This window comes from Psammomys obesus, unplaced genomic scaffold, assembly GCF_907164565.1.
Source record: "Psammomys obesus unplaced genomic scaffold, mPsaObe1.curated_primary_1811, whole genome shotgun sequence".
Lineage (NCBI taxonomy): Eukaryota > Metazoa > Chordata > Mammalia > Rodentia > Muridae > Psammomys > Psammomys obesus.
The window spans coordinates 28,980,304-29,000,183 of NW_026593286.1; positions in this window are offsets into that span (position 1 = coordinate 28,980,304).

Consider the following 19,880-nt stretch of genomic DNA (forward strand, 5'->3'; position numbering starts at 1 on the left):
CATGCTACTATCTACAGACCCAAAGAAGCCAAGGAGGACCCAAGGGAGGATGCTTGAATCTCATTCAGAAGGGGAAATAAAATAGACATCTGAAGTAGAAAGAAGGAGGGAACTGGATAGGAAGGGGCGGGAAGGGTAACAAAGGTGGGAGTGGAGTGTTGGGAGAGCAGGGGTTTGGGTGGAAGGAGAGCAGGGAGGACCAAGAGAGAAAATGAAAATTGGTGTGGGATGGGGGGGGGTCACCTCTGGGACATTGTAGGCTCCCAGAAGTCTTCTGGGAGGATTCGTCCAGACCCACAGCCAAATAGGCCAGGCCAGAGGAGTTTTGTGGAACAGTGGGAGGAAGGATTGAGGACACCACAAGAAGACTACAGACTAAACCAACCTGGGCCCATGGTGAAGTAACTTGGATCCATGGGATCTCAGAGTCTGAACAACCAAACAAAGAGCATCCGTGGTTGGACCTAGCTGCACACGTGTAGCAGATGTGCAGCTCGGTCATCAGGCAGGTCCCCTAACAATAGGAGCTGTCTCTGACTCTGTTGCCTGCCTTTGGATCCTTCCCCCTAGCTGGGCTGCCTTGTCTGGCCCAGTGGGAATGGATTTGCTTAGTCCTGCTACAACTTCCTGTGCTAGGGTGGGTTTTACCCCTTGGGGGCTTCCTTTTCTCTGAGAAGAAGAAGAGGGGGGCATGGAAGAAGGGGGCATTAGGGTAAGACTGGGAGGAGAGAAGGAAGGGGACTGAGATTAGGCTGTAAAGTGATTAAGTAAATAAATGGAGAAAAAAGGAAGTGAAAGAAAAAAGATCTATCCATAAGCATGTGTATACTAAAAAATCATAAGAAATTATACAGAAGAGGATCCTTGGAGACGAAAGTGAGAATGAGGGAAAATGCTGAAATTTTGCTCTTCGATTAAAAAAAAAACAAAAAACCTAATTCATTTAATATTTCAAACTTTCATAGAAAGAAGTCATTATTCTCTTATGTGACAGTGGATTTGATTTTTTGCCCACTGCAGTCATTTGGAAAAAAAAATGTACTTATACATTCATAAACCTTCAAGATACACCATTATACAAACTATTTTTTTAGGGGCTTGTTGGACTCTTTTCAACCTTCTCCTCTTGCAATTGTTAGTTAGTAACTGTACTTAGCATATCTCAACTCCAAGGTAGTTTATATGAATAATAATTTCGGATAAATGTCTTGTAATGGGAGAGAAGCATCAACAAACAGCAGAAGTCAGCAATTTTGGGTCTCCACAAAGCAAATCTACCATTGGGACATCTTGTTGATAATTCTGACGGGCTACGAGCAAGCAGGTGGTACAGTGATTGATATTGTGAGACAGGAGCAAGACAGCATACTCAGAGTTGACTGGTGGCCAACAAGCTATCCCTTCCTGAGCAAAGTTAAGAGGAGGGAACAAGCCAGGCACAATGACGCACACCTATAATCCCAGCACTCTGGGAGGCAGAGACAGGTGGATCTCTGTGAGTTCGAGGCCTGCCTGGTCTACAAAGAGAGTCCAGGACAGCCAAGGCTACACAGAGAAACCCTGTCTCCAAAAAGGAGGGGGTGGGGAGAAGGAAGAGGTAGATTTACTTTTCCAGAAGAAATGACATGTACTAAGATACACCTACCTGGACATTCAGAATCCGTCATTATGGACTTTCAGTATGCTGGTAAAGACTTGCTTGATGGGTTTGTCTTCTGTCCAGGAAAGACATGCCCTCATTTAGCTAGTCCCTCTCACTCTGATATGCAGGCAGGACTGGAGTTAAGAGATATAATCTGTGTGGAAGGTTGTGGTAGTCAACTTGACAACATCTGAAATTACTGAGGAGACAAACTCCCCGGTCTATGTCTCAGGAAGTTTCTAGATTGGAATGATTGAGGTGAGAAGACCCGCCCAGCCATGGGTGGCCCCATCCCATAGTCTGTGGTCTTGAACCCAATAGTAAAAGTAGAAAGTGAGTCAAGTCCCTCCATGTATTGTTCTCCGTTTCTTAAATGTGGGTGCAATATGACCACACACCTAATGCCCCTGCCTCAGTGCCTTCCCCACTAGGATGGATTGCACTCTCAAACTGTGAGCGGAAACAAGCATTGCTTTCCTTACGTTCCTTTTATTGAGTATTTTGTCATAGCCAGCAGGCAAGTCATACCAAAGCTGGGGGGACAAAGAAAGCCGTGCCATTTTGCATTGACAAAAGCAGGGAAAGAAAGCTTTTCTTTAGCTATATGAACAGCTGATATCAGATGTGTTATAGCGTTATCCAAGTGACAATCCAAATTTCCTAAGCCATAGCTGAAATTACGAGGCAGCCTGGGCCACTGTCTCATTATTCTGATAGTGCCAACGTGGCCTTTCATAACACATTGTCATTGTCATACTTGTCTTGGGAGCATCAGATGATGATGGCCATTAGTTTGCATTTTTGAAAACACGTCTGGATATCTGACATGTTTTACATACAAATTAAAATAATCACAAGATTCTGGCTGTTGGCTTGTCCCATAATTGTCCAGGGTGATATTAGAGCCGTGATGGCATTTTCCCCTGTTAGTTCCCAAAGTGATGGACAAAAAAAAAAAAAAAAAAACACAACCTGTAACCATAGTTCCTTTTGCTTGACAATGGGAAAATCTTTGGACATGAGAAAATAGTGTACCTGCCATTTCAGATATACTTCTATATCCTGTAATGTTTGGGGGATTAAAGACTTAGATCTGAAAATACCCCACTCCTGACAGTCCTGACTCATCTTGTTTATTACCCCCGGAATTTGGCTTGTGTTTGGTTTGCTAATTAGACTTCCTAATCTGCAATTATCAATTTGCCCATCCTGTTTTACTTTATCCTATTATCCGTGTAAGTGTCATCTATTTAAGATTATTATCTCATGGAGAGCCACCATCAGCAATATTTTTACACTGTGTGCCAGAAGGAGAGTAATTGAGGAAGAAAGGGGGAAGGGATTGAGAAATAGAATGACCAGTGGTTATAGTGGTTCTCAGAGGTGACTGCCCAGACAGGACCTTACTGTGCTCCTGCCAATCCAGAGGAGGTGGCCCCAGGCACTGCAGAGAGGTAAGGACCCTAAAAGACATCCAGCAGAAGTTCAGGCCTTAGGGGGCCAGGAGTGCAAGTACTGTCAAGTACTTCTCTACCATAACTGTCCCCTGCCACTGGGCCCGGACCCTGCTGCCCTTATCTACATTGTGCAGAGCTCAATGGCGTGCTTTGCACCCGAGGTTTGTTAAAATACATATGATGATGGTAAATACAGATTAAAATAAGGTGTGGAAAAGCTGAGCCTATTAGCTCACCTTGAGGTCTTAGGCCCCTTGGAGAATCCAGGCTGAACAAATGGCCCCACGATGCTCCAAGCCAAAAGCCCTCAGTGGGAAGACTTTGGGATCAGCGTGAGTGGAGGAATTAACTATGCACTCCCTTTAATGTTCATCAGAACCTAACGCTGCCAATTTACAGCACTTCAGCACTTCGGGGCCTCTTAGAGTCTTTCCAATTACGCTAGTTGGGAGGTGACTGGCCCGTGGTCCCTGCGGTGAGATTGTGGAAGCAGAACTGAGCACCAGAGTCCTGGGGTTCCAATATGCCAGTCCTAATGAAGCGGCATTGTTCGCTCTATTCTTCTGCCCACGACCCCTGTGCCCGCTTAGCATGTCCTCTGCCCCGTTTCCCCATACTCAAACTGGAGAGAGAAGGAATGGAACATTTGCACGGCCGACTCCGGGAGCAGAGTGTGCGTAGCCCTATATTTCTAGTTAAAAAGCAATAAATCTTAAGTCAGGTAATGAATTCCATTCTGAGTAATTTCATTATGGATGTCTATTCAGAGGCTATACAACGCAGGCAGGGTGACTGGAAAACCTGGTATAATGTGCTGGCTTTTTTCCCTCTGCCAAATTAACGGTGAGGGCCTTTGAAGGGAAGGCTTCATTTAGGCTCTCTTATTATCAGAAATATTCTACAAGCTGGAGCTGGGGCCTGAGTGCACTTGCACTGCAGAGAGAGATGCTAATGCTGGATCAATGGCTGGCAGGAGTCCACCAGTAAGGGAGTCCTGAGCTGCAATGCGGCCTTCCACCCAAGGTCCAGCAGCGCTCTGCTGGACTCTAGAAGAAGGGAAGAAGTCTAAAGTCCCGGGAGGGATGGTGACAAGTAGATTTCCTCTGCTGGATTTTTTTTTTTTTTTTTTCCCTAAGCTGTGCAAGACCGAATGACTTATATTTGTTTGGACGAATTTCTTACTTGTCAACTTTTTTCTTGCCATGGCTATGACCGTCATGTCTGCACTCTAGAACTTAAACTGTTCACCATGGAATTCAACACGCTTCTCCTACCTTAGGGCATGCATCATCACCTGGCTCCCTTGACCCGCAGTTCTGATTCAGTAGCTGTGGTGGGCGGGGTCCCAGACTCTGCTTTTGTACTAAATTCCAAGCTGCCCCATGCAAGGCCTGAGAATATACTAAAGCTCAAATGTTGACTTGCCTGAAAATCACCAAAGGGTCTGTTAATACACAGATTCTGGGGCTCGCCCTGAATTTCTGACTCTGGAAGCCTGGGAACTGGTCCAAGGGCTGCATTTCCCACCAGTCCCCACTGACACTGCAGCCGCTGGTTGAGGCTGCTTACTTGAGAACCATTGCTCTAGAAAAATAGATCTCAGTTCTGGCTGCATATGCCTATCAACCAAATACGAATAGGGAGATCGAAAAACATAGAGTCCTAGCCCCTGCCCAGATGAGTGGAATCAGGATTTGGGATTGGAGTCCCCTTTTCTACTCTGTAGGTCATCTATAAATATGGATTGAGCTCCATTGCTCTGAACCATGGCTTTCAGCGTATCTTCTCTGTGGAAAGATGGGAAAAACAAGGTCTATGCACGCATTCCCCCGAGTTTGCAATGTACTGTCATGTCTTGGATAAACAAGATCTCTTCAGTCAGATGACCTTCTTCCGTGTACTGCCAACTCCGCCCCCACCAGGGATCTACTTCCTGTTTCATTTTGACCTGCACTGAGATTCACAGGGAGCTGGGGGTGCTGTCCTTCCCACACCTCCTTTAGACAGTGTTTTCTTAATTCCGGGAATGATGCGGATTCCCCCCTCCCCCTGGCCAGCTCCTTCAGTTCACAGTCCTTTTTGCTCTTGCAAAACGTGTGTCTGCACTAGGCTCTCTTGGGCTAGGTCTTTTGCTCATCTTGCTTGTCCCCATCATAGCTTTGGGTTACATCTCACCCCTGGCAGCAAGTCCTGTCCTCATAGCTATCTGATTGTTCTGTTTGTTCCTCTGTGGTCCTGGACTTGTGCCGTCTTCCCTAGCACTGCTATTGAACTTCCTGTCTTCATCTTTCCTACTGACACAGCCTTTCTGAGCGTAGGGATTAGATCACTCACATCTGTAAAAGCAGGCGCCTTTCACCCTAACACCAGCACCCCTTTGAATGCTTATGACTTAAACGGTGTCCATGGAGCGGCAGCATTGCTATCACCTGCAAGCTGAACGAAATGCGGACTCTCAGTCTCCACCCACATCACCGATTCAGAATCTGCATTTTATCAAGATATGCAAAAAGCAAAGAATTAAGAGAAAGGCCTTGGGTCTAGACTTTGAAGCTTAGGATTTTGGGGGTATCAACACAGTCTCCCCATATCTCCAGTATAAATAATAATAATAAATATCTCCTTATGGAGATACATAAACATTAACCAAAATAACATAAAGAAAACGCTCAATAATGCACTATCGGCTATCACTGCCCAATTAAAACTGGTTAACTTTAATTGAATTTTAACTGCCACCTACAATAGACAAGAAAATGAATCACGGCTCTGAATGGATTTCAGAAACATGAAATGTAAAAGGTAATAAATAAAAATATTAAAAGCCCTTTAGCAAATGTTAAGGAGCATGTCGAATAATTCCTGTGTCGAGCCTTGAGCTATCTTGGCGGTGGAAACCTTTTAAAATCATCATCCCCCAGTTTTTTGCTGTGTCACCAGGTTTTCCTCTACTGCGCAATCCTTGCAGGCTGCTTTATTCTTCTTCACCTAAGGAACAACTTCATATAGTGAATTTTCTTTCTCAGACTCTTGGATCGCCTGTTGCCTTCCCAATTACCTGAGCGGCCATAACCGGCTGGCCTTGCTTGGCTGAAACCTGTGTATATGCTGCCCCCTAGGGGATCTGTTCTGTCATCACTCTCAAGAAACAAGAGAAATCCACTGACTTGCTCTGGCTTCAGAGGCAAGGCCCTGAAATCGCTGCTGTGACTACCTGCCTCCCTTTAAAGCTAGCACCATGCCCCTGTGCGTACTAAGCAGTAGTAATTTGCAGCATTGTTGGAATTTAATACTTGTGTTTATTTTCCTCAAATGTCAGAAATGAAGGCGTTAGCCACAATGAGTCTAGAATAAAAATCGGTATGAACAGGACCCATTCATGTCTCACAGTGTGTCCAAAGCTTAAGATGTTGTAGAATGACAGGATGATGTTATCGAGTGAGGATATTCATTCAACGAATGGCGTTTGAGAGGCTGCTGAGTAGCAGATAATGTCCCCACACACAGACTCCTGCTCCCAAGGGAGTAACATTCGGATTAAGACCTGTAACCATCCACCCTCATCTCTCAGATGGCCCCCAGGGCTTCCTGTGTGTTTCTGCTGGCTCTGGGGAGATGCTAACTTGCCTTGGAGCAGAAACTAAGGGTAGCTATGACCTGGTCACTCCCAAAGCATCTCATGCATCACATACCACTCCCCCAACACCCCCATCTTTCATATCATTTAATAGGATGCTTTTACTTTTTCTTTCCTCCTTTTTGTTTTGCTGCGTATTGTACCATTTTAAGGCTGCTTACTGGTTCTGTTTACTTTGCCTTTGTGTGTCCCTGGCCTCACTCTAAGCCTTGCTTCAGCCTTACTGACAACTGTGTCTGAGGTCAATACCTCATAACTAGGCCCAGCCCAACCCCATCCTGTGACGTCAGCCTCGTTTTGTTCTGTGTTCCCTTTGGCTCCTGTCAGTGCTCCCATAGGTACAGTTTCAATTTCTCATCTCTTTGACTTAGGTGAAAATCTCAGCTGCTCAATGTGATAAGTGAACGTTCAATAACATGCAGGTTTTGCAATGTTGTTTTGTGTGTGTGTGTGTGTGTGTGTGTGTGTGTGTGTGTGTGTCAGGAAAGATAGTACTTTAACACTGTATACCTATATACATTTATATATTTAATTACTCTGTGTGTCTGAGTGGGGGGGGGTGTAGGTGTTGATATTCATCATGGGATCTTTATTTTGGATCTAGAGTAGAGAAGAGAGAGCAAAGCGTGTAGGTTTCTGTCCTCATGTTCATTCTGACTCCATCTGCTAGTCTCCTAAGCATCCTTCCTGCTACTTCTAATTTCCTTCTGTCACTACTTTGGAGAAAACAACACCCCAAACCCCACCTGTCTAAGTGTCTCTTGGAGATGGCCTGAGTTCCTTTCCCTGGGAAGTCGATGGTAGACTCTTAAAGTGACTGCTTTTTTCCTCTCCTCATCTTTGAGCTCTTTCTGGGGTCCTAGCTGAGATGGTGACCAAGCAGACAGTGAGACTGGAAACTATCTAGGCCAGCTCAAGTGCCTGAATCCCTTTTCTCAGGGCTCTCCGGAGATGAGACTGAAGCATAACACTGATAGGTCACCCTCAGCCCCTCCTTCCACCCCCACACAGTTTAGTCAGCGTCATCTATGGTCCTTCCATGACTTCTCAAGCCACTAAAGATCCACTCTTGGAACTCCATGTATGTCCTTCTGTCCTTCTGACCTTGTCGACCTCCTGTCTGTAGAATCTCCACTACTAGAAGAATGTTGGGGACGTGGGAAGGCTCTTGGAAACAGAGCTGGACATGATGGTGCATGCTTGTAATCCCAGCATTCAAGTTGCGCAGGCAGGAGAATCATAATGTTTAGGCCAGCCAGATCTACACAGCTAAGATCTTGTTTTATATAAACAAACAAACAAGGGCTGGGCGAGTAGTTCAGCTATAGAGTGCTTACTTAGTACACATAAGGCCCTGGTACGATCCCTAGCACTGAAAAATAATTGGCAGGTATGTATATGGAGCACTGAGTGTTTACCAGACACTACACATTTTTTTTTAATTTTAACTAATATCAGTGATTGTAGCAGCTTCACACATGAGAGACAGGAGTCTTATTAGAGAGTCCATGTAACCCCTTCATTGTTCGATAGCTCAATACAGCAACAGCAGAATTTAAACCTTGATGTACTATTTTTCGTTGGATAGGGGTCCTTATCTGAGACCTACCCGCACCCTTATTTGGAGAGTATGATTGATAACTCATTTCAATTACACAGGGAAGCATTCTACCACACAGAAGGTAGGAGCTGGCTTCATCATTGTTTCTCTGTTCTCACATCCCTCTCTTTTCTCCCATCGCTCTCACTAAAGCCAGGATTTAGACATTTTCTCTCCAAGGCTGCCCTACAAGAGTCTAGCACACACGATCCCCCTCCTCTCCGTGACTGCCAAGCCAAATGCCAACTTTGCACTGTGATTTCTTGACCCCAGCCAGCCAGCCCAGTGAGTGCCCCAGGAGCCAGCAGCGGGGACAGAGACAGAAGCAAACACTGGAAGTGTCTGTCAGCGGCTCCCTAACAAATAGCTTTATTTAGACATTCTCTCCTACAGGTCAGCCGCTGTGTGTCCACCTAAGGTTGCTAAAGGCCACCTCCTGCTCTTGATTTCCTGTTCTGCAAAATGACACCAAAACGGTAATGAGCCTAGAGGAAGCCAGGCAGACAGGAAAGAAACACGCTCTTGGGTGTGGGTGCTTGCGGAAGATTTTGGGGAACCATCTGTCCCCTGAGAAAGTGCTTATTTGATTCCGTCATGGCCAGCAGCTATTCTCAATCTCATTAGTGGAGAAGGAAGGTGGGGATTCATTTCAGAGTGAACATTAACTGGGATGTCAGGGGTGGGGTGCGGCTCCAACAGGCTCTTTCGACAAGGGTCACTGGTGATGTAAGAGGTACTCCAGTGAGGATTTCCTGGAGCAAAGGCAGGGGTGACGGACATTATTTTTAGATAGGACTGATATTTTTAGTGAAAATTCAACAGCTTTTCCATTTTTGGGTATGTGGAGAGAAAAGAGATGACTTCCTGAAGATAGTCATTTCCTCTGCTGGGAAAGAGATTTAGAGGTGCTCCCGTGTCACAGGAAGTGCCTGGCGATGGTAAACACCGCTGACATCATGGCAACATAGACCACTGTTGTGTCAGAGACCACATATTCCTTCCTGGCCCTTGGACCCAGAATGGAGGGGTTGTGCTTCCTGTTTTGGCCTCTAAGAAGATCTTTCTACTCCCAGGACTGGCCCTGGAGAATAAATCAAAAGAAATGCTGGAGTAAGCAGACATAGCGACAGACACCAGACAGTACTTTGGTGGCAAGAAATGCTGAATGTGTCCTGGCAGCTTCCAGAGCTGCTGAGTCATCCCTCCCTCTGCCCCGTGCTTGCAGAAGCCTATTCAGATTGTTTCCAGTATCATAACGTTATAATCCTCATCTGAAACCTGCTTGCCTGCCAGAGAGGCCCTTAGCGTCTGGATCACATCCATTCCTGAATCCATTGAGCCCATCATCTCACCAACCTCCCCTCTGCCATCTTTGGTGAATCCAGTCCCTCCCTCTCCCTCTGTGATGTCAGTGATGCTGTCACCACCACGTGCTGTGCCTGACTGTCGTCCACCTTGGGTGAGCCGTCCTGCACATATCTGAAGTAGCTGTAGTCATGGGAGACACAGGGCCAACTTGCCCCTGTTTCCCCTCTTTCTTTTTCATAGTAGATGCTGTTAATTGGCCACGACACTCGAACTGCCAAACCTAGACACAGGTGACCAAGCAGTCTTCCTCAACACTGTCCTTCAGCTCGCATGACCATTCAATTGGAACTGACATTTGACGTAAAGTCAATTTGCCATCTTGGTGCTCATGTTCTCTCCCTAAAAACTAAATCTGACTGTATTTCTTCCCCGATGAGAGATTTTCTGTCACTTTAGTACCTTCAAAGTGCTTTCCAGACTCCCGGCGGGTGACTGGCTCTTTCAGCAGTCTGCTCTCTCTCTCCACAGTGTTTTTCTCTGTGCACAGACTTCCTCGGACTTTCTGCTTTTTCCCAAACGCTCTTGGTTTCCGGTCACCCTTCACTTTGCACAGGCTGCTCTTGCTTTCTAGATTCTTCTTCTTCGTGTTGCGTCTGCAAAATTTCACTTACGTTTTTAAACCCTTGCAGTCTTTCAAGCCCTCCCTGCCGCGTTTCCACGGTTTCACTGACAGAATTATTTCCCTCTCCAGATGTTTTCATGGATTCCTTCCTTTGTCTCCACTAAGCATGTACTGCGGTAGGTGTGGTGGCTATGTCCGTAATTCCAGCCCTCAGAGACAAATAAAGAAGGGTTGTACACTCCCAGCCAAGTTGGCCACATAGCAAGGCCCTGTCTCAAAAGCAAACAAACAACAAAACATGCATTACTATGCAGCAGGCATGTCCTAACATATTGCAATCATTTACTTAATTATATTGTTATAATTGTGGTTATGAATTTATTCATGAACTATACATTTTTACTGCTTTCTATGTGTTGTATTGCTAATGGGCAAATTAATACGCAGACTGGATTCGTAATGAGCAATGTTGATTGAATGATGACAGTGAGCACTCCGAGTGGTAGGTACAGCTCTCATACATTCTCTTTATTGACTGCATAATGCTGTGTGCTATGACTATTCCATATGACTCTGGCTAATTTCTTATCAATGGACACTCATTTTATTTTCCATTTTTTTTTTGTGTGTGTGTAAACAAATTCTACAGCATATATGTAGACTTCAGAGGAAAAATTGCAGGGATTGGGACTCTCTTTCTATTACCTGGGTCCTGGGGATCAAACTCAGGTCATTAACCTTGGTGACAAATGCCTTTACTCACTGAGCCATCTGTCTGGCCCTGGGCATTTATTTTGTTTCCCAGGTTTGCTGTAGTTACTGTTGTCACTGTGACCAGCGAAACAAATGCATACATAAAATATCTTTATTTTTATAAGATAAAACTTCAAGAATTGAATGGCTAAGTTCAATAGCAAAGTATGTTTAATTTTCTATTTTCTTTCCGGCTTCCCCTCCAATTTTCCTTTTCAAATAAACAAGCAAACAAATGGGGCCTCAGGCTGGCCTTAACCTTCAGCGATCCTTCTGCCCCTGCTCCCTGTCCACTGGGACTACGAGAGAGAGTCTCAATGCCCAACTTCAGTTGTTCAATTACTGCTACACCCTTTCCTAAATCACTCTAACACTGCATCTCTGCCATGTGTGGATGAGTACTTATTTTTGTCCCTCCCCTCAGCACTGGGTGTGATCCATTTTTACAATTTGCATTTCTAGTGATGGTAAAATAGCATCTTATGTTACTCTGTGTGTGTGTATGTGTGAGTGTGTGTGTGTGTGTGTGTGTGTGTGTGTGTGTGTGTGTGTGTACATTTCATGTTTAAGTGGGGGGGCAGTGCATGTAGAGGCCAGAGGTCAAAGTCACATGTCTTCTTCACTGTCCTTCACCGTTGTTGAGAACAGGTCTCTTAGTGACTCTGGAGCTGGACTGGCTAGACAGCAAGCCCTAGGGATCCTCCTGTGCCCGCCTCCCAGCACTGGGATCACAGGCTCTGCTGGGCCTGGCCTTTACATGGATGCTGGGGGCACGCTCAGGTCCTCATGCTTGTGTGACAAGCACTTTATCCTCCTAGCTGCCTCGCCAGCCCTCCGTTATTTCTGTTGTCGAATTTCTTTGACACTAGTGGCTTTGGGCATGCAAACAGTTACCAGTCTAGATCTGTTCTTAAATTATTTATTTGTTATCCTTTATCTACAGTTTTGTTTTTTTTAAATTTCTTTAGATGTTTATAGCTTTACATTTTTATTATTTTTACCCTTTTGTAGAGCTGAGAATTAAAATCTATTTCCCCTCTGCTGGATCCTTTGACTAATCTGAAAGATTTTTGATAATTTTATATATGTTATAGGGGGTATCTTTTGAATATTTCTTCCAAATATTTGAAAATATCTCTCAAATGTTTTCCCCATCTCTTCTATTTGCTGTGGTTTTATTTCTTGACTCTTTTGCCATGTGGTCTTTATTTTTATATATTCAAATATTATTGTGGTTTCTTACCTAATTCTTTTTTTCTTTTGTAAATCTTAAGTTCTTTTCAATTTATTTTTTATTATTATAATTTATTACAGTTTGTTCAATTTGTATCCCAGTTGACTCCCTTCCTCATCCCCTCCCTCTTTTTTCTCTATGCCCCTCCCCTAGTCCATTGATAGGTGAGGTCCTCCTCCCTTCTATCTGACCCTAACCTAACAGGTCTCATCAGGACTGGTTCCATTGTCTTCCTCTATGGCCTGGCAAGGCTGCACCTGCCATGGGGAGTTGATCTTACCTAATTCTTTAATCCCCTATCTTGGTTATTTTGCAGAGTACATAAACAATCTCCTGTGATTATACATAATATGTAATATGAATATATATATAAAACATCTTATATATGCATGCTTTTTTTCAACTTCTGTCTTGTAGAATTTGATTAGTTTCCTGCTGGTTTTCATCTGATCTCTGATCTGATGGCTCTAAGTAACATTGTACTCACTACATTCATTGTGTGACAGGTAATTGTCCTCTTAGGTGTCTAGAAACCCAGGTGGATCTGCACATGCTACCTTCCCCATTTTCACAGTCACACAAACCTTTCGCTGAATACCTAACCTAAAGGCTAATACATATCAAACTCTCAATAGGGAAAATAACTTTACTCTAGATTGTTAAATTAACTTTGCACTGATAAACCTGTAATGGGCTACAGCCCTATGCCCTGGAATATTTTTTGTAAAGCTTGATCACTTAGCTTATAGATTTCCCTCCCTTTTCTAAAATCAGTATTCTAATTTACCCCCAAAGAGCTCTCTTTCACCCACTTCAGCTCTAGAATTCTGGTAGAGTTGACTATGTGCCCTCATCCCATCCAAAGGGGGAAACCAAAAATTCATCCTAAGGCTTTCTCTCCCCATCAGGATGACTCAATGGCATACACCAACCAGAGCCAACTGAGATGCAGAAGCTTCTGGGAAAGAGTTGTTAACTTTCCCTTTTCTTCCTAGTATCTCTAACCAAACACTGTTATATTATGAAGAAATACTACCAGCCACCTTGACATCAATTAACCTGTTACTAGATACAGGAAAATAAAGTAAAAAAAAAATGGAAGGTAAATTTTGATCAAAGTGTATGAAATGTCATTGAAACGCATGAGTTTTGTAAAATTAATAGGCACTAATAAAAACAACAAGTTAAAAAAAGTGGGAAAAGGAGAGATAGAAGATAAAACTGGACTCAGTGTCTAGTTGGTAGATCAAACTTGGTATGATAGGAATCTTTTGACTATTTAACTAAATGAACCAGGAATTCTCCTATTCAAAAAACTCTATTTTAAGGACAGATGTGGTAGTGTGTGCCATTAATCCTAGCATTTAGAAAGCTAAGTTTGGAGCATGTTTGAATTACTAGTGAGATAGTAAGACACTGTCTCAACAACAATAAAAACAAAAAAGTGGGAAAAAAATTAAAATATTTTAGATCAGCTTTTCTATCTCTTGCAACTAAAAATCTTAATACATGAAACCCTTCTTCTCAGGTGCAATGATTTAATCATGCTTCTTAAAGAATTCTCAGCATGATATAATTTCTCAATTGTCATGCATGGTGCGGTGTCTCAGTGAACACAATTCTCCATCATCATAGTAACTGAGAAAAGTCTAGAAGCATTGGCAAGCTGGTGTGGAAAGCCTTCCCTATGTAAATTTGCAGAGGGACTGGGTTAAGTCTTTGCAGAGAAATCTGCCTGAAGGGCGACAAAGACAGGCATAAAAGTTCTCCCTGGCTGAGGTGAAAGCAATTCTAGTCTGGGGTTGTCTCCAGTGTTGGAGCCCTTTGAGAAATTAAATTAGGTGCAAGAATGGAAAAACTATTTACTAAAATTTTGCAAAGCCCATTCTAATTCTTTGCTACTATTCATAACAAGAACACCGCTGCAAACATCTCCAAAGTTCGAGAACACTTGAGTAGAAGAGAAGAGAAATCCGACAGGATCGGATCGTACAGGATGGCATTGATTATAAGCATGAGGGTTGCTTAGGTGGGCAGATCGATGGAGCAGGATGAGCAGGCCTGGCAGTGAGGCCCACAGGCATAGTGTTCCCAAGGCTGCAGATGGGCTGGGTGGGAAGGAGAAAGAAGAGTAGGTGCCATAAGATAACTCAATGCCTTTCTCATGAGCCTATGCCAGACGCCTTCTGGAGACTTCATGGAAAAGTCTGGATGGTGGGGGATGGGGAATGAATATAGAAAGACCTGCATTGACAGATGACAACAGTACCCCAAGGACGACTTTGCCACCATAAATGAGCTATGTCAGGCCACAACACATTGTCCCTTTGCCAGGCTGCCGGTGGCACCATGCCTATTTCTCTCCTGGCTGGTTTACCTGTCCACATCATCTTGCAAGAAGCGTGCCCTCGCTATAAAAACATCATCTGCGATGTCAGCTAGGCAGGGCCTAACAACCCCGTCACGTACTGCAGAAGCACCCTTTAAACTTACATCCCCATAGCTTCCCATAACTGGCTTATACATGCCACTCTGTCACACTCTGAACAACTCGTGTTCTCACTCCATGCTCCCCGGAAGGAGTGAGACAAAGCCCCACAGTATACACTCAATAACCGTTTGTAGAATGGTCAGCTGGTTTTCTTAAAAAATGAATAGCTGGGTAGAGCACTTGTCTAGCACGCACAAAGCCCTAGCCTTGATCCCCACCATCCACATAAACTGGGGAAGGCTGTGCCTGTTTATAATTCTAAATTTGCCAGTTACCTCTAACTCAGGAGGTAGAGGCAAGAGAGTCGGAAGTTTACCGTGATCCTTAGTTCTATAGTGGGATACATGAGACCAGATAAGTAAGTAAACAAACAAACAAACACTACGCTTTGTCTGTCTTTGATGCAGAGCTTGATGGAACCACTACTTCGTTTCATTTATAATGTTTTAGTGGGTTCAGTACTGAAAGGTTCTGAGTGCTTCTGCTCCCCTGAGGCACCTTAGACTCCTTTCCCGTTACTCTTCTGGATGGGAAGGGATGCGGATAGAGACTGAGGGCACTTGACTAGACCTGTGATCGGTGACCTTAACCTACATTGCTGCAGGTAACACCCTTTTCGTGAAGACTGCTTTGCTGAGGGAGAATTGGTACCCACCTTACTTTACACACTAATGGCCTCATTCAGGAACAGCAGGGTGTTCTCCCAGGGTGGTGACTGTCAGTGGACAGCTAGCTCCCTCTCAGATCCATGGATTGGGCGTATGGGAGGAGGGCATTGCAGTAGAAGAAAAACGATGGTGCTGATGTCTTTGAGATCAGTTCTGTCTTTACCCCACCTCACTTACAGGCCTCCTCAACTCCAGGCCTCACCTCAAGGTATGTTTGTTTCACTGCCTCTGTCACTTATGCATACTGTGGGTATGCATCGATTAACAAATATTTGAAAGATATTCCAAATTAGGATGCACGTCCATTTTGAGCCAATCAGCTGCCTCATTTTTCTCTTCCACATCACCATGCAAGGATTCTTTAAGGTGGAGAAGGCCCTAAGAAAACTTTAATTTATGCCCTTATTAAACATGCAGGTTTCATGTAGTAAGGATACATAAGCTTATAAGCAACACAAACATATTTTCCCTTTAAAAGAAAAATTCACAATTTATGATGCTCATTGAAAAAATAGGAGTGAAGTTAACTTACTGAATGTGGGGAAAAAATCCTTTGAGGTTGGAATGCTCATTTTCCTTGATCATTTAAATAGCTGTGTATGTCTTTTGGTCTTTAAATGTTTTCTTCATTGCTAGGAACACTTTCATCAGAGTGGATATATTTTATTTAACAGTCCATTTATCTCTTTACTTCCCACAACAAAAGGACGAGGACAAGTTTAACTTTTCACGAGGTGACTAATGCAATAACAGGGCTGATGGGTATTCCAGGACCTTCAATTTTTCTCTTAGATTGCTACTCTAAAAGTCCTAAAGGCATTGGCAGGAAGGAAGGTTTGCCCTTAAGGAAACAGATGCAACATCTAATACCAGAGAAGAGCCACATCCCCTGAACCTGTCATTAGAGCAATCATGTGATATGCTTCATGTATCTAACAGTTACTATTGAACATCACTGATGCCAGGCCAGGGCTGGGATTCAGGAAAACAGTGACAATGAAGTAAGGTTGAGCTTCCTTGGGGAGTGTAGAAGGATGTTCAACCGAACAAAGAGCTTCGGGTGTTGTTGAGCTCCTGTAGTCATCCCTGCATCCAAGCACAGAATGTGTAACCTATTTCCTAAACAAAATGATTTTTTTTCCCTTTAATGCGCCAGCTGCTCATGACTACACGTGTGAGTAGTTTCTCAGGTGCGGTGTCCACTGAATCAAGGAGATTTGCTGGCAAAACGCTTCAGTGGCCATTGGATGCTGGCAATCGGAATACCTGCCAGCTCCCAACTAGCAGTTGCCCCAATTTCTCGCCAGGCCCACTCGCCCTGTGGAAAAAATGGCATATCCCCAGTTCTCTGGCATGTGAATGAGATCAGACGTACATCTCACCAGCACACAGAGATGAAAGTGAAAATAAAGTGTGAGGAATCAAAGGGAAGTTGCAGAATGCATGGCAGATGTTGTTAGATTCGTCTAGCAAAGCCCACGTGCCAAGCGCATGATGGATGACATTAGTAAGAGAGGTTAATAGCTCTGGACGGTGCTGCTTGGGCTTTTGAAAAGTACGCACAGAACAAATGCTAAGGCCGCAGCAGGAATGGCCAAATGAAGCAAGTGGGATTTTCAAAACAAATAGCATGTCATCTGCCTACAGGAACATCCGTGGTAGAGGTGAAGTGAAGGCAAAGAGAGTGGCCCACCCCTATGACTTGGGATGGTGGCGGGGCCAGGGGTACAGGGAACATCCTTGCCAACTTGCCTTGAAGGTGACAGGTTTTGAGTGACAAGGAGGTTACCATGAATTCTGCAGGAGGCAATGACATGCCTAGTTTACATCGTGTGACTATTTTGGCCTTAATTTATGCTGCGAACAGCGAACGGCTAAGCCCAGGTCTAGTACGTGCCCACTGAAAATGATTTATGTGTGTTTCATGTAGTCGGACTTTAATTGTTCACATGACTATCAATAAAAAATAAGGACAGAACAGTGTTGAATGTGAACAGGTTATCGGGGGTCAAACAGCTGGTAGCAGCAACTAGACTCATATCTAGAGGGGCGACGGCTGGCCCTTTCTTCCACACCAGGTCTGAGAACAAGTCCTTAAGCGGAATTTACACTTCGCCTCCCCTTTTCCACAAACATGCAAACTGCCAACCTGTTAATCAACTCCCTGATGGCAGACAAATGTCTCTGGGAAACACGAGCCAGATATCAATTGTGATTGGCTGGAACTCAATAGGACGGGATGAATTGATGCTGCCATTCTAGTCCCTGCAATGCGATTTGCTGATCAATAGTGAGTAATTGAACATCACTCTATGAGGGAGAGCGTGCTGAGACAGGGATAGCACGATGAGTTATGGCGCATATTAATCACTGTCTAACCATTTCGTCAATATGACTTCCTTCCGTCAACCTGCAACTCCTGGGGAGGGGGGACGGGTCCCAGTCATATTCCAGGTGTTAATATGAAGTTTTAGACTGAATGGCTGAAGAAGTACTAGTTGGATGACGCTCACACCGCACTGGCATAGCTGCCCTGTGAGTAGTTCTTACAGCATATGAAAAAATACATAAAAAATATTAAAAATTGTATATGTATGTGTATACATATACATATACATATACATATTTAGAGAGAAAGAGAAACAAACTGAATAATACCAGTTCATGTGGAATGTGGCCTTTCCCCCATATTCTTAAAAGAAAAAAAAAAAACCATTTTCACTACATTCATTATTTTGTGTGATGGGGCTAATGCATGTGGAGGACAGAGAACCCCTTGTGGAAGTTAGTTCTCTCCTTCCGACATGTAGGCCCTGGGAGTAAACTCAGGTCAGCCGGCAGGCACTGGGTGCCTTTAGCCACTGTGCTGTCTGGGAGCCCAAGTCCCCTTTCAGTCTCCTGTCCTCCAGAAATTGCCAGGGGAGCAGTTGACAGAAAAGAAACATTTCCTAGTCAGAGCCAAGACAAAGGTGACTACTATGCGATGCGCTTTTGCTCTCCCCCTGGAGGTGCAAATGTTCGAGGCAACCACACATGCTGATGACCAGCTGGGTGTTACCTGGGCCAGTTTCTGTACTGTTCCTAGCCTGTTTCCGCCATGACGGCTGGCGTGTTGAACCCAGCTGCTCTATAAAGGCGCCCCTGTGTTTGCAGAGCAGGGTTTTCTAAGCTTGGAGATGTAATAGTTAATTATCAGTTTCTTTCTTTAGCTGCTAGCCAACTCCTTCCATCAAAACACCATTCCTCAATCCTCTTGACATGGCCGGGACAGGAGGATGGAGAATTGGAAGCCAGGCTGGGCAACAAAGGAAAACATTCCATGTTTTTCTCTTTTTAATACATATATTAAAGCCTGTGTCTTTTTTTTTTTCTTCTCATTTTCCTCTACTATTTTGAGTATAAAATAAATTGTACTTTAAGAGGAGGGCCAGCCTGGTGAGAGCCAATGTCGAAGGAAGTTGTTCTTGTAAGCCAACCCAGGACCACAGGAAGCGTCTCAGTGGAAAGGCAGCTTAGAAAGGAGAAAATGACGGGGAGCACGCATGGAAGTGGTGAGAACGCACAAAGCGACTGCAGAACGCACATAGCGCTTTCCACTGCTTTAAACCCAGGCCCGTTGGGAACCCGTTCTGAAGAGCTATACGGTTTCTTAATCAACATTTCCCCAATTAGTGAGACACTCGCTGAAGTAAAGAGACATCTTAAGAGGAGAGAGAAGGCTGGGCCCCCTGGGGCCTTCTGCAGGCTCCCGTTGGCCTCCGAGCCCTGTGACAGACACAAGCCTGTTGTAACTCGAACTGATCTCCAGAGCATGTTGTGGGGCTCCTGCTCCAGGCAGCTTTCCCCCGCCGCCTTTGAAGCCCTGTGATCTCCTGCAAGATGAGAGTTCTTTGGAAACGGTTGGAACAGGATGACAGCCTGTTCACCTGGATCCAGCTGAGCCGAGGGGTTCACGGGTTGCTGAGAGACTTGCCGAGGTTTGAGATTCAACTTAGAAACCCTTGGGTTTGTCAAACTATCAGGAAACATTCCAAAGCCAGGCTTCAAAGTGAACTTATCTGCATCTCTGCTTCCTTGAGAGTGTGCTAACAAATGGATCCTGAGTCAGCCACACATTGAAGGCTTAGGGTTTCCCTGTCAGCCCTGACCCCTGTTCTACAGGAATGAAAGAGAGAAACGTGGAGGTGTTTATATAAAAATACTTTTCCATAATAAGGTTTTGTGTTGGTATCTTTATTCTTCCCTGCTAAAAGCATTCCTGTGATTTCCTTGATCCTCACAGTAATGTAAACAGTACAGATAATCTGGGATCCAATTTACAGTTGAGGAAACCAAGATTATGGCAATTATTTTACCTTTCAATAATAACTAAAAACCATGAAACTACATAAAGGTCTGATACTTTAAATACGAACATTTCTTTTGTAATGCTGCCTCATAAATTTTAGATAAATTGATAAAGAAAGCC